Source organism: Macaca mulatta, chromosome 4 (assembly GCF_049350105.2).
Source record: "Macaca mulatta isolate MMU2019108-1 chromosome 4, T2T-MMU8v2.0, whole genome shotgun sequence".
NCBI classification, from domain to species: Eukaryota; Metazoa; Chordata; class Mammalia; order Primates; family Cercopithecidae; genus Macaca; species Macaca mulatta.
Window position 1 is genome coordinate 169,709,493 of NC_133409.1, and position 26,052 is coordinate 169,735,544.

Below are 26,052 nucleotides of genomic sequence, written 5' to 3' on the forward strand. Positions count from 1 at the left end.
TACAAGTTTCATTTAAAATTAGGCTGATTTCAAACTATTGTTGTTTACTTTTTAACTTTTAAAAATATATAAACATTCAAACATTTTGATATTAATATTTCATTTGTAACTTCCCACTTTTTTCCTGCCAAAAATGCCATGTATTCACAGAGTTGTACAACCATCTCCATAATCAATTTTAGAACATTTCATCACCCTAGAAATAAACCATATATCTGTTAGTAATCACTATTCCAACATCCTTCCACTGCAACCTTAGGCAACCACTAATTTTTCTGTTTGGATACATTTGCCTGTTCTAGAGATTTTATATAAATGAAACCATAAAATAAGTGGTCTTTTGTGAGACTTCTTTCACATGTCATAATATTTTCAAGGTTCATCCATGTTGCAGCATGTATCAGTACTTCATTCCTTTTATGACTGAATATATTTCATCCTATGGTTATACAGTCCTGTAACAAATAACAATGTTTCAGTTAATGATGGACCATATATATAATGGTGGTCTCATAGTATTATAATATAATTTTTAGTATACATTTTTACAGATACACAAGTACTTACCCCTGTGTTATAATTGCCTACAGTATTTAGTACAATAATGTGCTATACAGCTTTGTAGCCTAGGAGCGATAGGCTGTACCATATAGCCTAGGTATATGGTAAGAACATAAAAACCTACCATCAGGCTGGGCACAGTGGCTCATGCCTGTAATCCTGGCACTTTGGGAGGCCGAGGCAGGCGGATCACCTAAGGTCAGGAGTTTGAGACCAGCCTGGCCAACATGGTGAAACCCCGTCTCTACTAAAAATACAAAATTAGCCGGGTGTGGTGGTGCTTGCCTGTAATCCCAGCTACTCAGGAGGCTGAGGCGGGAGAATCGTTTGAACCCAGGAGGTAGAGGTTGCAGTGAGTTGAGATTGCACCACTGCGCTCCAACCTGGGCGACAGAGCGAGACTCCATCTCAAAAAACAAAAACATACACACGCAAAAAAAGTACAAAAAAACAAAACAAAGCAAAAAAACCCTACCATTTAGGTTTGCGTAAGTACACTCTATAATGTTTGCACAGCAAAATCGCCTAATGATGCATATCGCAGAACATATTCCCATGAGAAAATGATGCATGACTGTACCACCTTTTGTTTATTTGTTCATCAGTTGATGGACGTTTCGGTGGTTTCCACCTTTTGGCTATAGTGAACAGTGCTACTATGAATATTTATGTACAAGTATTTGTTTAAGTACCTTTCTTCATTTCTTTTGGCTGTATACCTGGGATTAGCATTGCTGGGTCATATGGTCACTCTATGATTAACTTTTTGAGGAGCTGCCAGGATGTTTTTCAAAGTGGCTACACCATTGTACATTCTTATGAGCAGTGTTTGAGGGTTCCAATTACTCTACAACCATGCCAACACTTGTTATTTTCTGTCTTTTTTATTATAGTGATCCTAATGGGTATAAAGTAGCATCTTATTGTGGTTTAGATTTGCATTTCCCTAAAGACTAATGACGTTGAGCATCTTTTCATATGCTTATTGGCCACTTATATGCCCTCTTTGGAGAAATGTCCATTCAGATCCTGTCTCATTTTTTATTTGAGTTGTCTTCTTATTGAATTGTTAAGTTATTTACATGTTATAGATACTGTTTTTCTTCTCACACCTGTGATTTGCAAATATATTTTACCATTCAGTCGGTGGTTTTATATCTTCATGATGTCCTCTAAAGTACAATGTTTTGTTTTGATGAAGTTCAAGTTATGTATATTATATATAGTCACTTGTCTTTTGGTATTATATCTAGAGAAGGCTTTGCCTAAACCCGAGATGTCAAAGTTTTACTCCTGTGTTTCCTTTGAAGAGTTTTATAGTTTTAGCGTTTACATTTAGGCTTTGATCCCTATTGAGTTAATTTTTGCCTATGATATGAGGTAGGCCTCCAACTTCATTTTTTTGCATGTGGATAGCCAGTTATTCTAGCACCACTTGTTAAAAAGACTATTCTTTTCCCATTGAATTTTTTTGGCACTTTTGTTGAAAATCTGTTGATCATAAGATGAAATTTATTTCTAAACTCTTAATTCTTCTCATTGATCTATTTGTTCATCCTTATGCCAGTAGTACACCATTGTGATTACTGTAGCTTTGAGGTAAGTTTTGAAATCATGAAGTGTAAAAGTAGTTTTCCTGCTACTTTTAAAGAGGATACTCTTTCAAGATGATGTTTGCTATTCTGCCATCCTAGCATTTTCATGTGAATTGTAGGACCAGCTTGTGAATTTCTACATAAAAAGCAGCTGGAATTTTGGTAGCAGTTGTTTTGACTCTGTAGGTCAATTTGGATAATATTACTGTCTTGTCAATATTGGGTTTTCTGATCCATGGACACAGGATGTCATTCCAGTTATTAAGATCTTCTTTAATTTTTTTCAAATATATATTTTAATTTTCATAGTACATATTTTACACCTCTTAAATGTATTTCTAAGTATTCTGTTTGATACTGTTGTAAATGGACTTGTTTTCTGAATTCATATTCAGATTGTTCATTTTTCTGCAAAATCTTAAAGTAAATAGTGCCCCATTATCCATAAATACTTATATGACATTCCATCTGTAAATACCATAGCTAGAATCTCTAATTGATAAGGACTGGTTCCTTCCCTTTTTCCCTTTTTCTCTTCCCTTCCCTTCCCTTTCCGCTACTGGACCCATGAAAATTAACAAGAATTCCCTGCTCTCATCTACTATGCGGCTCAGATTCAGATATCCTGGATTATCTATAAAATGTCTTCTCGTGGTTGGTCTTCTGGAATAGGGATCCAAACAGGCCCACACCTTATACCTGGCAATCAGACCTTTCAAGTCTCCTCCATTTTCTAAGAGCCGCTCTTTTTTCCTTTTTGTGCTTTAAAGGTTTAAATTCATCTGTCACCTCACATAGGCTAACATCTGTAGTCAGACATCCTCCTTAAATGGATCTCAGCTCTCTCGCACCTCACTTCATAGAAAGGGATTTGAAACATAGACTTATGGTCTTCATAAGGGTGTGATGCTGTTGTTGGCTCTCCAGGCACCTGTTGAGGGGAAGTAATCCTTGCTGAGGATACTGACAGAACATCGTTGTTTCCTGTCCCCACCCCCTATACTTGAGAGTCAGTGACTAATAGTTATAAAGAATGGTGGAGAGGACTCTTGTGCCCCTTTCTTTAATAGGGTGGAAAACCAGTCTCTCCTGCCCCACAGAACAGTTTGTCATTCAGAGCCTCCTGTGTTCCCTCACCATCTTTACTCTCAGTTACCTGATATGGTGTTCTCTCTGGTCTCCCAAGACTCTTCCCTTTTGCTTTAAAATGTTCATCTGCATGTGAGACATAAGTCTGTGACTAGGGTCAAAGCAGAGCTTAAAAGTGGAAAGATTCTCCCACTTTTATGTATTTTTCTATGGGCAGCACTTCATTCTGATGAAATGTGTGCTCTTTTGATCACTATCTGCTTTCGAATTACTCCTAAATTAAATTGTTCTCAGGAGGAGTGCGACATCCGAAATATCTTTTTATTGAGTATGACCAGTCACCAACCTATCAACACAGAGGTGCCTTGGAGCTGGAGTGGGATCTTGTTGGCTCCCGCTGTGGTAGCCACCAACTCTTCAAGTTGCTGGACTTTGGAGAGATAGGAAGGGTTCCTGGATAATGGAGACATATTCAGGCATCTCAGGGCAGTGGCTACTTACCAACTGATAAATAGATATCTTAACATTTATCCCACTTCCAATGTGACTGCCATTGTGCTGGCTGAATCCCTGCCCAGTTCTGCATGTCTTAATGTGTTGGCCTGCACTATGTCTATTTTAGAGCTTTTGCCATCCAGGAAGTCTTTACTTTCTCTTCAATGTATCAGGAAGCCAGAGATCTCTTTAAAAATAAAATAACATCAGTATCCCCACAGTTTTATAGATTAAAACAGCTTCTCAGTGACTGTGTGACCACGTGGAGGATCTTAGGAGAAAGAAATGATGTATCGGCCTCCCAAAAAGGGAGCACCCCTCAGAGACATCAGGTCACCCTTCTCTTTCTCCTTGCTACTTTTGTTGAGGTAATTTACATGCAATAAAATGTACCTATTTTAAATGTTGTATAGCTTTGTGAGTTTTGGTAAATGTATATACCTGTGCAATGCCACTGCAATTTCAAGATACGGAAGTTTTCATCATTCCAGATAGTTGCCTGAGTTGACTTTTTGGTGCATTCTCTACCCTCCCAGGCTCAGCCTCTGTCCCAGCCCTGGTAACCACTGCTGTGCTTTCTGCCATGATAGCTCGCTTTGCCTATTTCACAATTGCAGGTAAATGGAGTGCCTGCATCCTTTTGCCTCTGGCTTCTTTTCACTCCGCATACCATTTCTGAGATTTCTCCATATTGTTTGCAGGTCTCAGTAGTTTATCTTTACTGCTGAGTAGTATTATATTTTATGAAGGTATCACGATTTATTTATCTATTCAGCTGCTGTTGGATGTTGAGTTGTTGCCAGTTTCTGGCAATTGTAAATACAACTGCAAGGAACATTCACATTTGGTTCTTTTGTGTAGATATATGTTTTCATTTCTGTCTGGTAAATTTCTAGGAGTGGAATTGCTGAGCTTTAGAGTAAGCCTTTGTTTTGCTTTATTAAGAGTCTGTCTTGCTGGGCGCCATGGCTTGCACCTATAATCCCAGCACTTTGGGAGGCCAATCACTTGAGTCCAGGAGTTCGAGACCGGCCTGGGGAACATGGAAAAACTCTGTCTCTACGCCCCCCCCCCCGACCCCCACCATCCCCACATTAATCCAGGCATGGTGGTATGCTTCTGGAAGCTGAGGTGAGAGAATCACCTGAGTCCAGGAGGTCAAGGCTGAAGTGAGCTTTGATCACACCACTGCACTCCAGCCTAGGTGACATAGTGAGACCCTGTCTCAGGACAAAACAAAAAAACCTGTTTTCCAAAGTGGTAAAGTGCTTGTCTAGCACCTGCCTTTTAAATGCCCAGTGTTACTGTAACTGGCTTATGATTTGTGCTAGAAGAAATAACAATAATGAGTCAAATCAACTGGTATCTGTGGCACCCTTGTCAATAGAGAGCTTTCAAAAGCAGCTGAGTCCCTGGATGTCCCTCCCTACCTCCTCCTCTGGGATGCTGCCTCATGGTGGCCACTGGCTGGCCTGAGCCCTGACCTGCAGGAAAGTGGAGTCGCCATTTATTGAGAAGACCAGGAGGCTGAGCAGGCGGCAGTGAGGTGCTGATGGCTCAACAGAGCCCCTCTCTGCCTGCGGGCAGCTGGGATCCTAAATTACCTCCTTTCTGAGTCCAGGAAAGCCCATTAATCAAAACTAAACACCCCATGTGAGCTCCTTGGATGCTGCATTTGAGCACTGGGCTGCACATTCTGGGTTAAATATACAAAATAGGTGTTTAAGGACAGAGGAGCAATTTTTTTTAGAAACAATGTTTTATTCAGGTAAATTTACATACTGTGAAATAAGCAGATAGTAAGTGTATACTTTAATGAGCTTTGCTAAATACATACACTCAAATCACCACCAATCAAGATTTGGAACATTTCAAAAGGATAAACTTGAAATGGAGGTCCTACTTGGTCTTGTATAAGCATTTTCCTGATCCCTGCTAAGGAAGTGAGCCTCGTAACAGAACCAAGTTAGGTGTCTGTGAATGCTGTTAACAGTAACAACTGACTAATATGTGCAAGGCATGTACATACCTGATCTCATTTTATCCTGAGAACAGCCCTAGGAGGTAATAGTTCTCATTGCCATTTTGAAGATGAGGAAGCCGAGGCCCAGAGCAGTCACTGACGTAGTACATAACATAATCTGTGGCATAGTGCAGTAACTGACATGAAACAGCTCGTGCTGGCAGCCCCCGGAGTCAAACCCAGCAGCAGAGGCTCCAGGCTTGCCCTTTCCCCTCTATGCAGCTTCCCAGACTTCCTTCTGCAATAGCAGTTAAGGACAGGGGAAGCAAGACGCATACTTTGGAAGATAGAGGGAGTATCTGGGGATGTGGCCTGTAGTCGGAAATGTCTTCTTTTAAAAATTAATGCAAAATTTGTTTTCAGTTCCAAATGTGCCAGTGTTTATTTTCATATAAAATGTGTTACACTTACAAAGGTTTGCCCCTGCCCCCATTCAAATTGTTAGTAATAGAATGTGCCAGGATAATGCCACGTGGGCTGTGTGTTATTCCTGGTATGCCCACTGCAAGACACTACCATCTTCTGCTCATTCCTAAGACTGACTTGGTATTTGGCCAAATATTTGTCCCGTTCCTCACCCTGCTCTCCTGTTTTGCATCGGCTTCTAATGTGGAAGCAGGTGGAGGCAAATATCTTCCCTCCCAGGTGGTAGCAGGGCCTTCTGTTCTCCCCAGTGGGCCAGCCCCTAGATTTTATGATGCAAGGCTGGGCCTCCACCCTTCCAGGTTATGGCAGAGGCTGCCCCAGAGATGATAGAGGGCCTAGAGGTGAAAGAGGAAGTGAAAAGTGAAGATGCAGATCACTTTCTAACGGCAGGCCCCAGTCCTCAAATGGAGAGACAAGGGGCCTGAGCTGGACACTGCTTTTCATTTTGAGGGTGGCTTCACATTTGGATCTTTTGTGTAGACATAGGTTTCATTTTTCTTTGGTAAATTTCTAGGAGTGGAATTGCTGGGCTTTAGAGTAAGACTTTGTTTTACTTTATTAAAAATCTGTCTTGCTGGGCGCCATGGCTTGCACCTGTAATCCCAGCACTTTGGGAGGCCAAGGCAGGCCAATCAGTCCAGGAGTTCGAGACCACTGTGGGCACCCACAGTGGGTCTGCTTCTGCTCTGGGTGCTCTTGTGCCTTCTCTGAGCACTGTCTCCAACATCTGGCTTCTCTGTGGCTCTGAAGGTGTCAGTTACTGCACACCTGTGATTGCCACCACTCAGGAAGCCCTACCTTCCTCCTGGGAGGTAAATACCCCTTCCTCTGACTTGAAACATCCCCAGGTATATGAGTTTCCTTTGCTGTTGTAACAAATTGTCACAGATTTCGTGGCTTAAAACAATACAGATTATTCTCTTCACAGTTGTAGAGGTAGAAAGTCTAAACTCAGTGTGCTGGCAGGGCTGTGTTCTTGCTGGAAGCTTCTGGAAAGAATCCATACCCTTGTCTTTTCCAGCTTCTAGAAGCTGCCTTGGCTCATTACCCCTTTCTCAAGTCCCTCCAACCTCTTGCTTCCAGGGCACATCTCCTATGACCCATTCTGATCTCCTGCCTCCTTGTAAGGGTGATATGCTTACATCCCACCCACCTGGCTAATCCAGGATAATCCTCTAGCTCATGATCCTTAACTTCATCCCACCTACAAAGTCTCTTTTGCCATTCTATAAGAAAACATTCGCAGGCTCTGGGGATCAGGATGTTGACATTCAGTCTGCCACACAGGAGTACTCAGAATCCTTGGCACCAGCTCCTAGGAAAAGGCCACCTGCCCTGTAGGTGATGATGTTATGGGCACAGCTCTCTGTGACTCAGTGTGGCACTCACTTCAAGAGGTGCACTGGAAAGCACATGGCCCCTCAGACCCAAGTTCAAATCCTGACCCAATTATTAGCTCTGTTGACGTGGCACAGATTAAATATGCTATCTCAGAGCCTCCATTTTCTGATCCATAAGATGGAGGTAGAGATCTGCAGGGAAGATTGAAGATAAAGCATCTAGTACTGTTGCTGGCAAACAGTAGGTGCTCAGCAAATGATGGCTATAGTTGTTTGGAGGATTTCTAGTGAGCTACATAGAGGCAGAAGTGACACTGTTTCTCGGCTTAGTTTGCATGGGTAATTACATGTTTTCTAAAAACAAACAAATGAAACATGTAAATGCTGTTCCCCAGGCCTCCAAATTCTAAAACCCAGAGCTACAAGTTTGGAAAGGGCAGATGACAGTGACCTGCAAGGATGACATTCCTACATCCCCGTCTGCCTGCCTTCTGCTCGTCCCAGGCTCAGATCCCCCATGGAGTGAACAAAGCACAGCTAGACTAGAATCGCGCCAGTGCCCTGGACCGGGGCTACCATGGCCTGAGTGGGACTCTCAGAGGCAGGTCCTCAGCTTCTGTGCTCATGGCTGGGAACTAACTGGTGCACGGTGGAGTGGCCGTAGCATTGATGCCAAGGAAGTTTCTTCAGTGGGAACAAAGACCAGGGAACTCATAAAGCCTCTGGGCTCATTATCTCAAGTGGAAAGGGGCTAACATTTCTGACTGAGTACTCGCAGCCAGTTACTTTACATAAGTTATCTTGATTTGATCCATCAGGATATTGCTGTCTACATTTTACTGATGAGGAAGCTGGAGCACCAAGAGCTTAACTCCCTTATCTGAGCTCACACAGCTAGGAAGGGGCTGGCATCTGTCCAACCAGCCTATGACACAGCAGTATCTGAATTTCTGGCTAATTTACAAATCTCTATTGTATTGCAAGAAAGGAAAAACAAGATTCCCTTATCAGAGGCAAGGCAATGATATATGAGTTTTATCGGGTGGTTTATAGGCTCTTTATCATGGATCCAGTGCCTCTTGGGAGACGGCCATGCCAAGGCCATGGCTGTCATGCTGATGGATGTGCCATTCCTTGTTTAATCCAGCCTGCCCTTCTCTCCTGAAACATTAGCCCCCATTTCCGATCTAAGGTACATTGTAAGGGCATATTTTTTCATTTTTAAATACAAATTTTAATTTTATCTATGTATTTTTGAACTGGCAATGTAGTTACCTTGTTCAAAATTAAAATAAGCCTGGGCAACATAGCAAAGCCACAGTCTCTACGAGAAAAAAGAAAGAAACCCAGCCAGGCACAGTGGCTCACACCTGTAATCTCAACACTTTGAGAGGCTAAAGTCGGGGGATTCTTTGAGGCCAAGAGTTCAAGACCAGTCAGGGAAACACAGTGAGACCCTATCTCTACAAAAATTTTTAAAAATTAGCCAGGTATGAAAGGCCAGGCACAGTGGCTCACGCCTGTAATTCCAGCACTTTGGGAGGCCCAGGTGGGTGGATCACTTGAGCCCAGGAGTTCAAGACCAGCCTGGCCAATATGGTGAAACCCCATCTCTACTAAAAATACAAAAATTAGCCAGGCATGGTGGCATGCACCTATAATCCCAGCTACTCGGGAAGCTGAGGCAGAAGAATCACTTGAACCCAGGAGGTGGAGGTTGCAGTGAGCTGAGATCGCACCACTGCACTCCAGCCTGAGTAACAGAGCGAGACCGTCTCAAAAAAAAAAAAAAAAAAAAAAAAAAAAAAAAATTGCCAGGTATGGTAGCATGCACCTGTAGTCCCAGTTACTTGGGAGGCTGAGGCAGAAGGATTGCTTGGACCCAGGAGTTTAAGGCTGCAGTGAGCTATGATCCCCTCACTGCACTCCAGCCTGGGCAAAAGAGCAAGACCCCATCTCAAAAAAAAAAAAAATTATAAGAGTACAAAAGCAGATATGCTGAAAAGCTCCTTCCATCCTCCTCCCCAAGACACCCATTCTCCTGCCCAGAGACAACCAAAGTTATCAGTGTTCCTTCCGAGAGATATTTTACATAAATTCAAGCAAATGTATATTTATTCTTTTTTTCTGTACAGATGATAGTATACCATGCACATTCTTCTGCATCTTGCCCGTTTTTGTCTAACTTGTTATATAATACATGAAGAACTTTCTCATTTTTTCATGTGAAGCACAAATTTTATATAAAATTATGAAAAAGATAATGTGTGACTAAGAACAAGGTACATGTTTTTAAATGAGTCTGCTTATCAGTTAGCTAACTAGCACAATAACTATACATTATTTAAGAAATTGGCCAAGGAAAATAATGTACTATTTTGTAGAGTCCATACCAATTGAATAGGCAACAACTTCCTCTCCAAAAAAAAAAAAGTTGTTTGTAATCAGTGATTTTTTTAAAAAAATTAAAAACTCAAGCACTGGTTGGCACTATTGAAAAGAAATGTTTCAGCAAGTTTTGTTATCACCAGACTTGAGAAATGAGAGGAGGAGACTCTGTTTTCAGGAACCCCTGTTATATACCCTGATGGAGAGCTCTGCAGGAGCTGCCCTGTTGCTGTGAGTACAGGGTCTCTCTGGACTGGTTCATGGTCCTTTCTACAAGGATGGCAAGCAGGGGAAGGGGCATGACTACAAAGGCTTTTGTCACATCTTCTCACTTCTTTTCCTTTCCTTTCCTTTCCTTCTTTCCTTCCTTCCTTCCTTCCTTCCTTCCTTCCTTCCTTCCTTCCTTCCTTCCTTCCTTCCTTCCTTCTTTCTTTCTTTTTTGTTGTTGTTGTTGTTTTTAAGATGGGGTCCCGCTCTGTTACTCAAGCTAGAGTGCAGTGGGCGATGCAACCTCCGTCTCCCACGTTCAAGTGATTCTCCTCCCTCAGCCTCCTGAGTAGCTGGGATTACAGGCATGCACTAGCATGCTCAGCTAATTTTTATATTTTTAGTAGAAACAGAGTTTCACCATGTTGCCCAGGCTGGTCTTGAAATCCTGACCTCAAGTAATGCACCCACCTCGGCCTCCCAGAGTGCTGGGATTACAGGCATGAGTCACCACACCCAGCCCTTTTCCTTTTTTAGATAAGATCTCACTCTGTTGCCCAGGGTGGAATGCAGTGGCACAGTCATAGCTCACTGCAACCTTGAAGTCCTGGGCTTAAGCAATGCTCCTGCCTCGGCCTCCCAAGTGGCTGGGGTTACAGGCACATGCCACAATGCCTGGCTAATTTTTATTTTATTTTATTTTATTTTATTTTATTTTTTGTAGGGACAGCATCTTGCTATGTTGCCCAGCCTGGACTCAAACTCCTGGCCTCAAGCGATCCTCTTACCTTGTCCTCTCAAAATGCTGGGATTATAGGTGCGAGCCATTGCACCTAGCCCTTCTTACTTTTCTTCTTCTCTAGAAATCTTCCTGACTTCTTTGTTTCTATCTACCCAGCTCATCTGCTTATCCCCTCTCTCCCAATATGAAATGACAAGAGTCAGTTATCTGAGAGGATCAGCAGCAGCAGCTACAGGCCAGCTCCGGCAGGCTCTCTCTCCATCAGGGTACAGCAACAGGGTCTGCTGAAGACAGTCTCCTCCTCTCTCATTTCTCCCGTGTGGTGATACAAAAACTTGCTGAAGTATTTGAAATACCAAAACTCTTTTCAATACTGCCAACCAGTGCTTGAGTTTTTAAATTAAAAAAAGATAATTAAAAACAGCTTTTTATTTTTTGGTGGGGGAGTTGTTACCTATTCAAAACACACTGACCAGAGGAAACAAGTTTTCTGGGTTTTTTTGTTTTGTTTTGTTTTTTTTCTTGAGACAGGGTCTGGCTCTTTCACCCAGGCTGGAGTGCAGTGCAACCTCAGCCTCCCGCATCAAGTGATTCTCCCGTCTCAGCCTCCCAAGTAGCTGGGACCACAGGTGCACACCACCACACCTGGCTAATTTTTGTATTTTTTTAGTAGAGGTGCCATCTTGTTATGTCACCCAGGCTGGTCTTGAACTGCTGGGCCAAGGGATCCATCCACCTCAGCCTCCCGAGCTGGGATTATGGGCATGAGCCAACCGCATCCAGCCTAGGAAGCAGCTCTTAGCGCGGCAAGAGGAGTCGGGCTGTCTCGTCGTGTCCACCAGAGTAGTCCCTGGTCTACAAATTTCAGAACCTTGAGTAGTTCCCTGTTATGCCATGGGCAGGCCTGTTCACCAACTGTCTACTACAAGTAACTGTTTATCAACTGTTTTAAAGAAATAACCCACAACAGCCATTGGTAACAACAACATTATGACCATCGGTAGAATTGATTGAACATGGACTGTGTCCCAGACTCTGTGCTAAGCTCTCAGGATGGTTCTCACCACTCCAGTGAAGTTGGTACCCTTATTATCCCCATTTAACAGATGAGGAAATTGAGGATTAGGGAAATTATTTGTCCAAATACGTGGTAGAGCTTTGAGGTCAGACTCAGCCCTTGGTCTGGCTCCCCTGCTGGCATCCTTTCCCAGTATTCTCTACTGAAGCTTTCTTTTTTCTTTTTGAAAAGAAAAAAGGGAGTTATTACCTATTCAATTGATATGGACTCTACAAAACAGTACACTGTTTTCCTTGGCCAATTTCTTTTTTTTTTTTTTTGAGATGGAGTCTCACTCTGTCGCCCAGGCTGAAGTGCAGTGGCACAACCTCGGCTCACTGCAACCTCCACCTCCCGGGTTCAAGCGATTCTCCTGCCTCTGCCTCCCAAGTAACTGGGATTATGGGCGCCCACCACCGCGCCTAGCTAATTTTTGTATTTTTAGTAGAGACGGGGTTTTGCCACGTTGGCCAGGCTAGTTTTGAATGGCCAATTTCTTAAATAATGTATAGTTATTTTGCTAGCTAGCTAGCACCGTCAGATAGTTCGAGCCAGGATTACTGGAATTGAAGTCCATTTCTCACCTTCTGCTTTCACCCAAACAAAAAAATCTAATGTTCACCATCCACTGTGAAATAACCAATCATATCCTTGAAAATAAGTGTCCTATGAGACTTTCCTTCTCTGGGCTTCTTTCTTCCTTTCCCTGTTATGCTAACTTCAAGCAACAAAGGTTTATTGAAGATGGTCATTGTGCTGGGCCAGTGGGGGACACCAAGAAATAGGTATGATTCCTGGTTGTGCTCAAGGGTTTCAGCAGCTGGTTAAAAAGAGCTGAGCTAGTGTTTATTCGGCACTTCCTGTGCCAGTCACTGTGCTAAGTAGCCTGCGTGCATTGCCTCATGTAATCCTCACAACAACCTTTTGAGATCGATACTCTTATTTTCCTTCCTTTCTTCTTTCTTTCCTTCCTTCCTTCCTTCCTTCCTTCCTTCCTTCCTTCCTTCCTTCCTTCCTTCCTTCCTTCCTCCCTCCCTCCCTCCCTCCCTCCCTCCCTCCCTCCCTCCCTTCCTCCCTCCCTTCCTTCCTTTTTTTTTTTGACAGGGTCTCACTGTGTCACCACGCTGGAGTATAGGGGTGCTAGCACGGCTCACTACACACTACAGCCTCAAACTCCTAGGCTGAAGCAATCCTCCTGCCTCAGCCTCCCTAGTCGCTGGACTATAGGCATACACCACCACATCTGGCTAATTTTTAAATTTTTTGGTAGAGATGAGGTTTCGCTGTGTTGCCCAGGTTGGTCTCAAACTCCTGGGCTCAAGGAATCCTCCCACCTCAGCTTCCAGAGCTGCTAGGACTACAAGTGCATGCCACAGCACCTGGCTATCTTTTGTATTTTTGTAGAGACAGGGTCTCACTGTGTTGCCCAGGTGGGTCTCAAACTCCTGGGTTCAAGTGATCTTCCTGCCTCGGCCTCTCAAAGTGCTGGGATTACAGGCCTGAGCCACCATGCCTAGCCCCTATTTTATATAAGCAACAACAACAATAAAATGGAAGCCCGGAAGGTTTGGAGGAACTACCGCACTGTAATAGAGTTCACAAGTGGTTGGGGACCTCAATATTCCACAGGAAAATATGCCTAAGAGTTCCAGATGTCATATGATTAAGGCTCGGAAAGTCATAACTGGCTTAGGCAGCAAGTATTAGAGAAGGAGAGATAACCCAAGGCTTGGGGTCCTCATGGGGGGATCTCCCAGAGGAGGTGGGACTTAAGTTGGACCTTGGAGTGGCACAATGGGGACTGGAGAGGCAGGGAGCAAAGGAGGGAAGGTGGGAATATGCATGGGGGCCTGAACCTGTTTGAACTTGATGACTGAGTAGAGGAAATGCAGGGGGTCCTTTTGGAGAGGTAAACCATGGTTGACACGGGAAAGTAAAAACTGCATATCATGGGCAATGGCAAAGATTAAGTTCTAAACAGGAGGGATGTGCATGTGTGTGCGTGTGTCAGTATTGGGAAAAGATTAATAATATGGTAGTTTGGAAAGGGGTGTTAGTTTTTTTTATTATTATACTTTAAGTTCTAGGGTACACGTGCAGAATGTGCAGGTTTGTTACATAGGTATACAATGTGCAGGTTTGTTACATAGGTATACAATGTGCAGGTTTGTTACATAGGTATACGTGTACCATGTTGGTTTGCTGCACCTATCAACCCATCATCTACATTAGGTATTTCTCCTAATGCTATCCCTCCCCCAGTCCCCCACACCCCAACAGGCCGCAGTGTGTAATGTTCCCTGCCCTGTGTCCATGTGTTCTCATTGTTCAGCTCCCACCTATGAGTGAGATCATGTGGTGTTTGGTTTTCTGTCCTTGTGATAGTTTGCTCAGAATGATGGTTTCCAGCTTCATCCATGTCCCTGCAAAGGACATGAACTCATCCTTCTTTATGGCTGCATAGTATTCCATGGTGTATATGTGTCACATTTTCTTAATTCAGTCTATCATTGATAGACATTTGGGTTGGTTCCAAGACCTTGCTATTGTGAATAGTGCCTCAATAAACATACGTGTGCAAGTGTCTTTATAGTAGCATGATTTATAATCCTTTATATATACCCTGTAATGGGTTCACTGGATCAGATGGTTTTTCTAGTTCTAGATCCTTGAGGAATTGCCACACTGTCTTCCACAATGGTTGAACTAATTTACACCCCCACTAACAGTGTAAAAGCATTCCTATTTCTCCACATCCTCTCCAGCATTTGTTGTTTCCCTACTTTTTAATGATCGCCATTCTAACTGACGTGAGATGGTATCTCATTGTGGTTTTGATTTGCATTTATCTGATGACCAGTGATGATGAGCATTTTTTCATATGTCTGTTGCCTGCATAAATGTCTTCTTTTGAGAAGTGTCTGTTCATGTCTTTTGCTCACTTTTTGATGGGGTAGTTTGTTTTTTTCTTGTAAATTTGTTTGAGTTATTTGTAGATTCTGGCTATTAGCCCTTTGTCAAATGGGTAAATTGCAAAAATTTTCTCCCATTCTGTAGGTTGCCTGTTCACTCTGATGATAGTTTCTTTTGCTGTGCAGAAGCTCTTTATTTAATTGGATCCCATTTGTCTTTTTGGCTTTTGTTGCCATTGCTTTTGGTGTTTTAGTCATGAAGTCTTTGCCCATGCCTATGTCCTGAATGGTATTGCGTAGGTTTTCTTCTAGGGTTTTTATGGTTTTAGGTCTTACATTTAAGTCTTTAATCCATCTTGAGTTAATTTTTGCATAAGGTGTAAGGAAGAGATCCAGTTTTAGCTTTCTACATATGACTAGCCAGTTTTCCCAGCACCATTTATTAAATAGGGAATTCTTTCCCCATTGCTTGTTTTTGTCAGATTTGTCAAAGATCAGATGATTGTAGATGTGTGGTGTTATTTCTGAGGCATCTGTTCTGTCCATTGGTCTATATATCTGTTTTGGTACCAGTACCATGCTGTTTTGGTTACTGTAGCCTTGTAGTATATTTGAAGTCAGGTAGTGTGATGCCTCCAGCTTTGTTCTTTTTGCTTAGGATTGTCTTGGCTATGCGGGCTCTTTTATGATTCCATATGAACTTTAAAGTAGTTTTTTCCAATTCTGTGAAGAAAGTCATTGGTAACTTGATGGAGATAGCATTGAATCTATGAATTCCCTTGAGTAGTATGGCCATTTTCACGATATTGATTTTTCCTATCCAAGAGCTTGGAATGGTCTTCCATTTGTTTGTGTCCTCTTTTATTTCGTTGAGCAGTGGTTTGTAGTTCTCCTTGAAGAGGTTCTTCACATCCCTTGTAAGTTGGACTCCTAGGTATTTTATTCTCTTTGTAGTAATTATGAATGGGAGTTTACCCATGATTTAGCTCTCTGTCTGTAATTGTTGTATAGGAATGCTTGTGATTTTTGCACATTGATTTTGTATCCTGAGACTTTGCTGAAGTTGCTTATCAGTTTAAGGAGATTTGGGGCTGAGACGATGGGGTTTTCTAAATATACAATCATGTCATCTGCAAACAGAGACAATTTGACTTCCTCTTTTCCTAATTGAATATCCTTTATTTCTTTTTCTTGCCTGATTGCCTTGGCCAGAACTTCCAACACTGTGTTGAATAGGAGTGGTGAGAGAGGACATCCTTGTCTTTTGCCAGTTTTCAAAGGGAATGCTTCCAGTTTCTGCCCATTCAGTATGATATTGGCTGTGGGTTTGTCATAAATAGCTCTTATTATTTTGAGATACATCCCATCAATACCTAGTTTATTGAGAGTTTTTAGCACGAAGAGCTGTTGAATTTTGTCAAAGGCCTTTTCTGCATCTATTGAGATAATTATGTGATTTTTGTTGTTGGTTCTGTTTATGTGATGGATTACATTTGTTGATTTGCATATGTTGAACCAGCCTTGCATCCCAGGGTTGAAACTGACTTGATCATGGTGGATAAGCTTTTTGATGTGCTGCTGGATTTGGTTTGCCAGTATTTTATTGAGGATTTTTGCTTCGATGTTCATCAGGGATATTGGCATAAAAATTCTCTTTTTTGGTTGCATCTCTCCCAGGCTTTGGTATCAGGATGATGCTGGCCTCATAAAATGAGTTAGGGAGGATTCCTTCTTTTTCTATTGATTGGAATAGTTTCAGAAGGAATGGTACCAGCTCCTCTTTGTACCTCTGGTAGAATTCATCTATGAATCTGTCTGGTCCTGGACTTTTTTTGGTTGGTAGGCTATTAATTATTGCCTCAATTTCAGAACCTATTATTGATCTATTCAGAGATTCCACTTCTTCCTGATTTAGTCTTGGGAGGGTGTATATATCCAAGAATTTATCCATTTCTTCTAGGGTTTTGTTTGTTTGTTTGTTGTTTGTTTGTTTTTTAGAGGACTTTTTGCTCTTGTTGCCCAGACTGGAGTGCAATGGTGCAACCTCCGCCTCCAGGGTTCAAGCAATTCTCTTGTCTCAGCCTCCAGAGTAGCTGGGATTACAGGCATGCACCACCATGGCTGGCTAATTTTGTATTTTTAGTACAGACGAGGTTTCTCCATGTTAGTCAGACTGGTCTCAAACTCCAACCTCAGGTGATCCACCTGCCTTGGCCTCTGTTTGAATTTGGGAATGGGCTATTTGCATGCCTGAGTGCTAAGATTTTTCCTGAGTGGCTTACGGACACATCTCACTTCTACTCATTCAGCTTTAAGGTGTGTGTGCAATGGGGTGTGGGGGTGGGTGGCACCCGCTCCCCAACATGTTCTTAAGGTGCTTTCACATCCCCACCTGCCTTGAACTATAGCTTCTAGAATTGCTATGAGTTCTAGATATAGAGTGCTATTCTCCCTTGAGGTCATGTGCAGGCCCAGCTGGTGGGACCACGGATAGCCCTAACTCAGCACCAAAACCTTGCTGGCCCTCCTGTCCCTTCTCTGCTCTCATGCCCCTGAAACAAATGCAGAGTGTTCATTTAGTTAATAAGGTGGCATTTTATGGAGAACAGATACCATGGGATGTTATACTTGGAAGGACCCTATAGAACATCCAGTCCAATCACTATCTGCCTTTTTCTCACGAGCATTCTCTCCAACATTCCCTTGACTATGAAAAGGAATGGTCAGATCATCTGGGCATTGCTCTATGTTGCTGCTTGGATGCTCATGTAAACATTAATGGCTCTGAGAAGTATTAATACTGTGCTGCATTAGAGAAACCTCTTCCATGTGGGAAAGCGGCTTGCAATTCAGTTTCTTGTGCGCATGCCTATGTAGCTGAGTGTTTAAAATTGCTTCAGAAACTATCAAAACAGAAGCACACGGAAGCACACCTATGAGGCGAGGGTCTTGTTGGTCTTATCATCTGTGCTGGGACTGTGAGACATGAGATGGAGGCTGGTAATGGGATGGAATGCAGAATGGATGCTTTTTAACATTTTTCGCCAGCATTTCCCAAACTTCTCGACCCTAGCTTCTGTTTTTTAATGCATGGCACCATCTTGAATCCCCTTTATGGCCGGTGTTCCTCAGAAACGCTTCGGAACAGCTGTTGTAGTCCCGTCCCCTTGCTTTGTCAATGAGAAATGGAGCCCGAGACCACACAGATGGTAGCTGAGTCAGGCCTGGGAAATGGGGCCAGGGGTGCACATGAAGTCTACACCTGCCACATGCCCATATGTGCTGATTATTCAGCCTCTGAAAGTAAAAGTGTGTGTTGAGGTGAGCACCACCCATTGAAAGCCCTCAGGAAGAATGGCAGAGCTTTGTGCCATTCTGTTGGGGAGCAGAGCTTTGTGGGCAGCTGAGCTCTGTGGGCAGCTGGTGCTCACTGGCATGGGAGCCAATGATGGCTGGGAAAAAGAGATTCTGCCGCAAACTCTAGGCCACCTGCCTGCCCAGGCAAGTGGCACTTCTTCTGACTCTGGCTGCTGGCAGGGATAGTTGCTTGTACCCCGAGGTGCGCGAGATTCCTCCGCAGTCAGGCCAGGTGCTACCTGGAGTCAGCTTTCACCCATGCGGCATGTATCCAGTGCACAGGTATATCAGTTTGCTTGCTTATATATGAGAAGGGGAATTTTGACCTGATGGATAGGAGGCTCCTTAGAACACCTCGACATCATGTTCCTTTAGGATCTAGAAATACAAGGAGAACCAAGGATTCTGAACACTGAGGCTGTTGTTTTAAAAAATAAAGTAATTCGGGAAACTGAAGCAGGAGAATCACTTGAACCTGGGAGGCAGAGGTTGTGGTGAACCTAGATCGTGCCATTGCACTCCAGCCTGGGTGACAAGAGCAAAACTCCGTCTCAAAAAAAAAAAAAAAATGGAATTACCCAAATTCCCTGGCCTGGGGCAACAGATAGGATAAGGGCATGGAGTCTTATAAGCTGGTGATCGAGGGAAAGAGTAAGGGAATCTAAAGGAGAAAAGAATTGCGTAGACCTGAGTACTTTTTCTGTGCTGAGTACTTTTTCTGTGCTGAGTACTTTTTCTGTAGAGCAGAGAGGGGACTGGAAGGGAATAATTCAGTGGCTTTATCCTTAGAAGTTGGGATTTAATGTACTCTATCAGTGCTTTGACTTCCACAGAGTACATTCTGTGGACTTTAAGCCCTTGAAGAAGGCAGGTAGCTTTGTTTTAGTCACTGTGTTTTACCTATACCTCACTTATACTCTATTTAAATAAATACTTACATTTCTTTTTATTCTTCAAATAGAAATTAACCTGCATACAAAAATTGCTCGATGAGCTAACAGAATAATTTGGCAAGTTCTACTCATAAAACCCTTGATGATTGGCTCGTCTTGCTGCACTGAGAAAGCAGAAAAATGATTCTGTGGTTTTCTTCCCTTGTCTAGCAAAAATACAGGACGAGAGTTCTCTTTGGACCCACATTCCTATCTTCTGTCCCCAGTACAGCCGCTTGTTGCAGATTGGTTGGTCTTTAAGAGAGGCTCCCACCATAACTATTTGCCAATGCTGAACGACAGTTCCATTAGCTGTGTCACATGGTTCCCAATGGCACTTTTACGTTACGGATGTCATCTTCCAGTTTCGTGGGACCAGAGCTCCATGGGAGCAGGTACCTGGGTGGAATCTCTCCTGCCTGTCCTGTCTTGAGATACCTACACAGAAGGCTGGCGCATGCCCCAGATTAGACTGTCAACTTCACACCGGACACACACCTCCTCTGCTGGCCCCAGTATTGGATGGCAGTGGTTGCCAAGCAACCGGGTTATCTGCACTCTCCTGGTCAGTGAGCAGATACAGAAGACAGGCCTGCAACTCTCATAGGCAGGGTCCAGCTGTGAGATACCCCAGGGGGCTGGAACTTGAACTCTGCTGCCACCAGCTAATCTTCCCCTGTGACCTAAGGGCCTCTGCCGTCTGGATCTGTAAGTCTGCCTTTTGAGACTGGAAATAACCATCTAAATAGATGAAATGATAATAGATTCAAGCTTCAATAAAACGGAGCTTCAACCTCATGGGCAAGGAAGTCTCCTAAATCCAGAGGAGTTTAAACTGATTTATAACTAAATTTTCTATCTTCATTTGTATGCAAAAGCCCACTAAGAGGCAATTGATTATTTTACAGTACATCAGAGAGCTCAGAAAAATGGATTTATTCTTGAGGTCAGAAAGGCACTGTGCGCATCTCTGCTTCCCAGCCTGTGGAACCGGTGAGTTAGTGTGTCAGTGGTCTCCCTGTAATCACTCACACCTCACCGTGCTACTGTGGATCACCGAGGGCCTCTCATGGCCACATTCTACTGTAAATCATCAACAAGTACTAAAAAGTCTCTATAGCAAGTGAAGTATGCTGAGGAAAAACCGAAGTATTGACCAGTATGAGAAGGCTCCTGCTTTTCAGGAACTTATAATTATGGTTGGGAGTAGGAGGACGCGGACATTCTGGAATAGACGTGCCCAAACATTCTCCATGCACAGCGCCTTTAACATCTCAGTAATCTTTTTCATGGTGCTCCTAGGCCAAAAGAAAGACTTCACAAGTTCATAGAGTAGGTGACTAAGTCCAAATAATAAGTATTAATCCTAATAACTTAGCAGGTGCTTTAAAAAATAACTCATAAATCGAAAGAGTAAAGATATTTTTAGTTTAGTTTAGTTTAGTTTAGTTTAGTTTAGTTTTTGAGATGGAGTCTCACTCTGTCGCCCAGGCTGAAGTGAAGTGGCGCAATCTCGGCTCACTGCAACCTCCATCCCCGCGTTCAAATGACTCTCCTGCCTCAGCCTGCTGAGTAGCTGGGATTATAGACGCCTGCCACCACACCTGGCTAATTTTTGTATTTTTAGTAGAGACGGAGTTTCACCATGTTGGCCAGACTGCTTTTGAACTCCTGACCTCAGGTAATCCACCTGCCTTGGCCTCTCAAAGTGTTAGGATTTATAGATGTGAGCCACTGCACCCTACCAATATTTTTATTTTATTCTTAATCACAGTGTTAATGGTGTTAAAAGATAAATATAGGCCCATTAACATTTTAAAGCACTTACTTGAACATTCAGCAATTCGTGAATCCAGCAGTACCAGACCAAAAGTGGTTTAGTGCTCCACCCAGGGGTGTGAAGAAGCAAGTCAAAGAAAACATTTGATTGGTTAAAGTGGAAAGTCCCTATTAGATGTTAGTTGGCATTTCTAATTGGTTAAGCTTAAGTTTCATTTTACTATTTATATAGGGTTGAGTTTTGATTTGCTTACGTAGGAACCCAAGGCATGAGAGCCATCTGGCCTTCCTAATGGCCTTCCCATTAATTATTTTGACAATGAGATATGTATGCCTGTGGGGCACTGCACAACTTCTCAAACTTGGAATCAGATAGAACTCTGCCACCCACAGTTCCATCCCACATCTTGATTTTTTCCTGGTGTGTGTTTGTTCTAATCATAGCAACTGCCAAAAACTCAGCTTCACAGAGATAGGCTGTCACTGAAAGGAATCCCGTGTAACCCAGTGTTGAAACTGTGAACTTTCTCCAGTTAGCAGTTCCTGCAGTATCCAATAGATGTCAAGTAACAGAATGTTTCCCTCTAAATTTTAAAACACACTACAGTTACCCTGAGTTCACCATGGGACCCCTGGATGCCTTAGGTTGGGAACCATGGTTCTAAAGCACGGAAACTAGTTGTGGAACATACAAGACTTGACGGCAACCTGGGTGACCTCCCATCTCTTCTCCAGTAGGCTCTTAATAAATGTTTATGGGATTACAAAGGAATATAAATCATTCTGTTACAAAGATACGTGCACACATATCTTCATTGCAGCACTGTTCACAATAGCAAAGACATGGAATCAACCCAAATACCCATCAAAGATAAACTAGATGAAGAAAATGTGCTACATGTACACCATGGAATACTCTGCAGCCATAAAAAGGAATGAGATCATGTCCTTTGCAGGGACATGGTTGGAGCTGGAAGCCATTATCCTCAGCAAACTAACACAGGAACAGAAAACCAAACACCACATGTTTTCACTTACAAGTGGGAGCCAAACAATGAGAACACATGGACACAGGAAGGGGAACAACACACACTGGGGCCTGTTGGGGAGTAGGGTTCGGGGAGGGAGAGCATTAGGAAAAATAGCTAATGCATGCTGGGCTTAATACCTAGATGATGGGTTGATAGGTTCAGAAACCACCATGGCACACATTTACCTGTGTAACAAACCTGCACATCCTGCACATGTACCCTGGAACTTAAAATTAAAAATTTTTTTAAAAGTCTGTAGGGTCGAATGGTTACATGAAAATCCACATTTCCAACTTGTATTAGTCTGTTCTCACACTGCTAATAAAGACATACCTGAGACTGGGTAATTTATAAAGGAAAGAGGTTTATTGACTCACAGTATCACATGGCTGGGGAGACCTCACAATCATGGTGGAAGGTGAAGGAGAAGCAAAGTCACATCTTACATGGTGGCAGGCAAGAGAGTGAGTGCAGGGGAACTCCTCTTTATAAAACCATCAGCTCTCATGAGATTTATTCACTATCACGAAAACAGCACAGAAAAGAACCACCTCCATGATTCAATGACCTCGCACCAGGTCCCTTCCATGATACCTGGGAATTATGGGAGCTAGAGTTCAAGATGAGATTTGGGTGGGGACACAGCCAGACCATATCACAACTTGATTTCTTTGCCATCATATTTGACTGGCTGCCAGATTGCATTCAATGTTGTAATATAATCAACATGAGCACAGATACACAGAGCCAGATTGTGGGGGTTTGGATCCTGGCTCAACCACTTACTAGGATGTGAACTTGGGCCTTGACTCTTGAGGGTTTGACTTTGTTTGTGAAATGAGAATGACAATAACCTCTTCAGGTTTTGGGAGGATTCAGTGAGATGATTCCTACAAAGCACTTCGCAGGTACTTGGTGGTAGTAACTGCTTCCATCAGTAAGAGTGTGTGTGTGTGTGTGTGTGTGTGTGTGTGTGTGTGTGTGTGTGTGTTTCTCTTACTCCAGGGGACACTTTTAGACTTCAGTGTGATTGAGCATGGTGACCTGTCTCAGGAGGAGGTGTTCATGAGAGGAGGGTGGTTGAGGGCTGACGGGGAGGAGGAGGGGAGGGGATAAATCACCTGTCCATGCCCCTTCCCACTGGAGCACAAAGCAAGCCACACCTGGACTTCTGTCCTTGTTCTCTGCATCTGACACACCTTTAGGGCATTACTGTGTCTGAGACATCTAGACATCTCCCACGTGCTCCACCCAAGTCCTGTGCAAGTGTGATGAGTGGCTGATTGTCCAGGAGCCCCAGGCCAGACTTGTTCCAGCACTGTCTCCATGCAGAACCCTTTCCTGGGACTCAGTGAGTCCTTTCCATATAGAAGCATCCCCAGGATGTACAAGGGAACCTTTTCAGCTCTGCTGGGACCCTTTTCTCAGGGGCTGGAGCCTTTCTTGCCTGTATCCTGGCCTCTTCTAGGGCCTCACGTTATTATGTGGAAGAGAAAGTATGAAAACTTAACTCCCAGCCCATTTCCTTGTCTGTAAAATGGGGCTTCTGCCACCTGACATCACCAAGCAGGCTGTGGGCTTCCAGATTTTCAGATTTTGAACAAATGTTGCTGGGGCCGACACAGATTCAGGCGCGCCCAGTTTTCTGGGAGTTCTTGCCAACTAGGTTTCTGTCTTCAAAAACAGTCTGCATTATTTTTGCATATTGTTGCAAAAGAAAACAAAGCACCAGGACTCAGCCCAGCCAGCACCCGGGGCAGCATGACTGCTGTCCACCCCCAGGAGTGAGCAGTGTTTCAGCCTTTCAGCCTTGGATGGCTGGGCTTGTTGACACCCCCATGCCATTCAGCTCAGCGGTAGTCATGGGGTCCCTAGGTGAAACATTAAGCACTGTCCCTTGGAGATAAGAGGTTGTAGGAGGGAAGAAATCTGCTGGCTTCTGGGCTGCAGGAGGAAAGCTTGGCTCTCTGGGGTCAGATGCTTTGTAAACATTCCCTTACACTCCCCACTTCTGTGTCTCGCCTTGCCCATTTCTGAGGTTTCTGAGCTCTGTTGATAAGACTAATTTCTCAGCGATCCTCAGCCTAGTGAGGATGGTAGCATAGACCTATGAAAATATCAGCTTGCAACCAAGAGTGAGGTTTTGTGATTTGGAAAGAGGAGTTTTAATGTGCAGCCTTCCATATAGCTAGCTAAGCCTTCCTTATTTCCTGGGAGCAGTTAATAATGTGTGCAGCTAAGTCCTCACGCAACCTCTACCCTCCATTTTTCCAGCCTTGACTCCCTTTGGCCACCCCAGCCAGCCAGCAATGCCAACCCAGGTCTCCGCCAGGGGTGTGTGTATGGCATAAATTGAACTTGACATTTGCTAAGCTGTTCCCGCTAGCACCCCATCATGATATTCACGTGGGCAGATCTGGGGGCTGCAGTTTTGCATTTTGTTTTCATTCATAAGAGCATCTGCCCAGGGATCCCTGGCAGAGAGCGCTACAGTAAGTGTATTCTTTGGTTTTATTTGTAACTACATCTCAGTAGTAACTTTCTTCTTGTGGTAGGCCTATTCCTTCCAGCAAAGTTTCCCATGCACTATTCATTTCATACTGTCAGCAGTCTTAACAAAGCTGGCAGGACCGGATATCAGCTCTCTTTCACAGACGGTTTTTGCACATGGAATGAGTGGCAAAGCCAGATCTAGAACCCACGTAGCTTTCGAGTCTGTATCTTTCCCACCCCCTGTGCTGCCACGCACTTACCTGCCTGCCACCAACTTGTTTTGAATTCTTGCAGCTCTAAGAGCTGACCTGTGCAGGTTTTATTTGGGTCTGTTATTGACTAGAGCAGACATTTATAAGCACTTTCCATGGGTCAGGACAGTGCCCATCTGTCCTTTCATCCTCAAAGCAGCCTTTTGAAGAAGGCGTTATTATTCCAATTTTATAGGTAAGTGCACTAAGCTTCTTTGGGTCACATGGCTTGCAAATGCCAGGTGAGGATTTCAGTCCATATCCCCTGACCCTCATTTCACCTCCTGTCTGAAAAATCACACTAGATCTTGGGCTGCTTTATTAATAGGCACTCAGAGCTTCCTCCGTGTCCAAATCAATCTTTTCAGAAAGGGGTCCAGAAAGCTTGGAAACCTGTTGTACTCAAGAGGCATTTAAATTGCCAACAACAGAAACTAGCTGGCTGATTTTAGCAGAAGGGAATTATCTGAAAGGACCTTAGTTCCTCACAGAAATGTACGAGAGGCTGGGGAAGTCGGCTTGAAAAACACAAGGAACAAAGAAAGGCTTGGCAGCGGGAACCACTGTCCGGATCACACCAGAGAACCCATCTGGTGTAGACAGACTCGGTTGCTGGCAGTGGTGCTGGCGCTGGGTGATAGAAGCCGTCATTGCATCGTGGGCCTCACAGCCCTAGAAACTAGATGCTACTACCCCTGCTGCCAGCACAGATCTCCACCTTCCTCCATTCTCATGTTCCAGGCCCGGGTGGTGTCCCTGGTTGGCCAAACCCGGGTGGGTGCCCATGGCTTTGCTGCAAAGGCTGCTGGGAAAGCAAACAGCCGGCGTGGCTTCTACGGGGGGAGGCTGTACCCCACCAAGACTCTCAGGTGGGGAATTTCCCAATCACAGCAAGGAGACTCAGGGGCTGGGCAGCTCCCCAGAATCACACATCTCTACTACCTTTCCTCCCACAAACACACACACACACTCAATTATTGCCCTGTAGGTTACTTGTCAGTTGCTACAATTACTATCTTCCCACCACTCCCTGGGCCTTGGCACAGACTGCGTCTACCGTGGGGAGCTGGTGCAGGTGAAAGTGCTCTGGGAAGTAGCATGTTAATCATGTTCACCACCTGCTGGGGGTGGAGCCCTGGAGCTGGTTTGCCTCCTGGCTGCAGGAGGGGTTTATTGCCTCTGTTAGGCCACACCAGCAGCAGATGGGGTTCGCATAAGCTGATTGTTTCCCTCTGCTTCTGGCTGAAGCAGGAGGATCTCTTGTTTCTTGGGGAGGATGCGTGGAGCATTGGGATGCTTTCCTTTCTTGGGCAGGCTTTGGCCACTCTCAGTGTTTTTATCCCTCCAAGGACGTGCGTTACTAGGCTGCAGGAG

General features: G+C 43.8%; 1 protein-coding gene across 1 annotated transcript in view; it reads left to right on the forward strand.

The window, feature by feature from the left end:
* Positions 1–26,052, forward strand: part of GFOD1 (Gfo/Idh/MocA-like oxidoreductase domain containing 1) — a 124,906-nt gene that overhangs the window by 83,413 nt on the left and 15,441 nt on the right.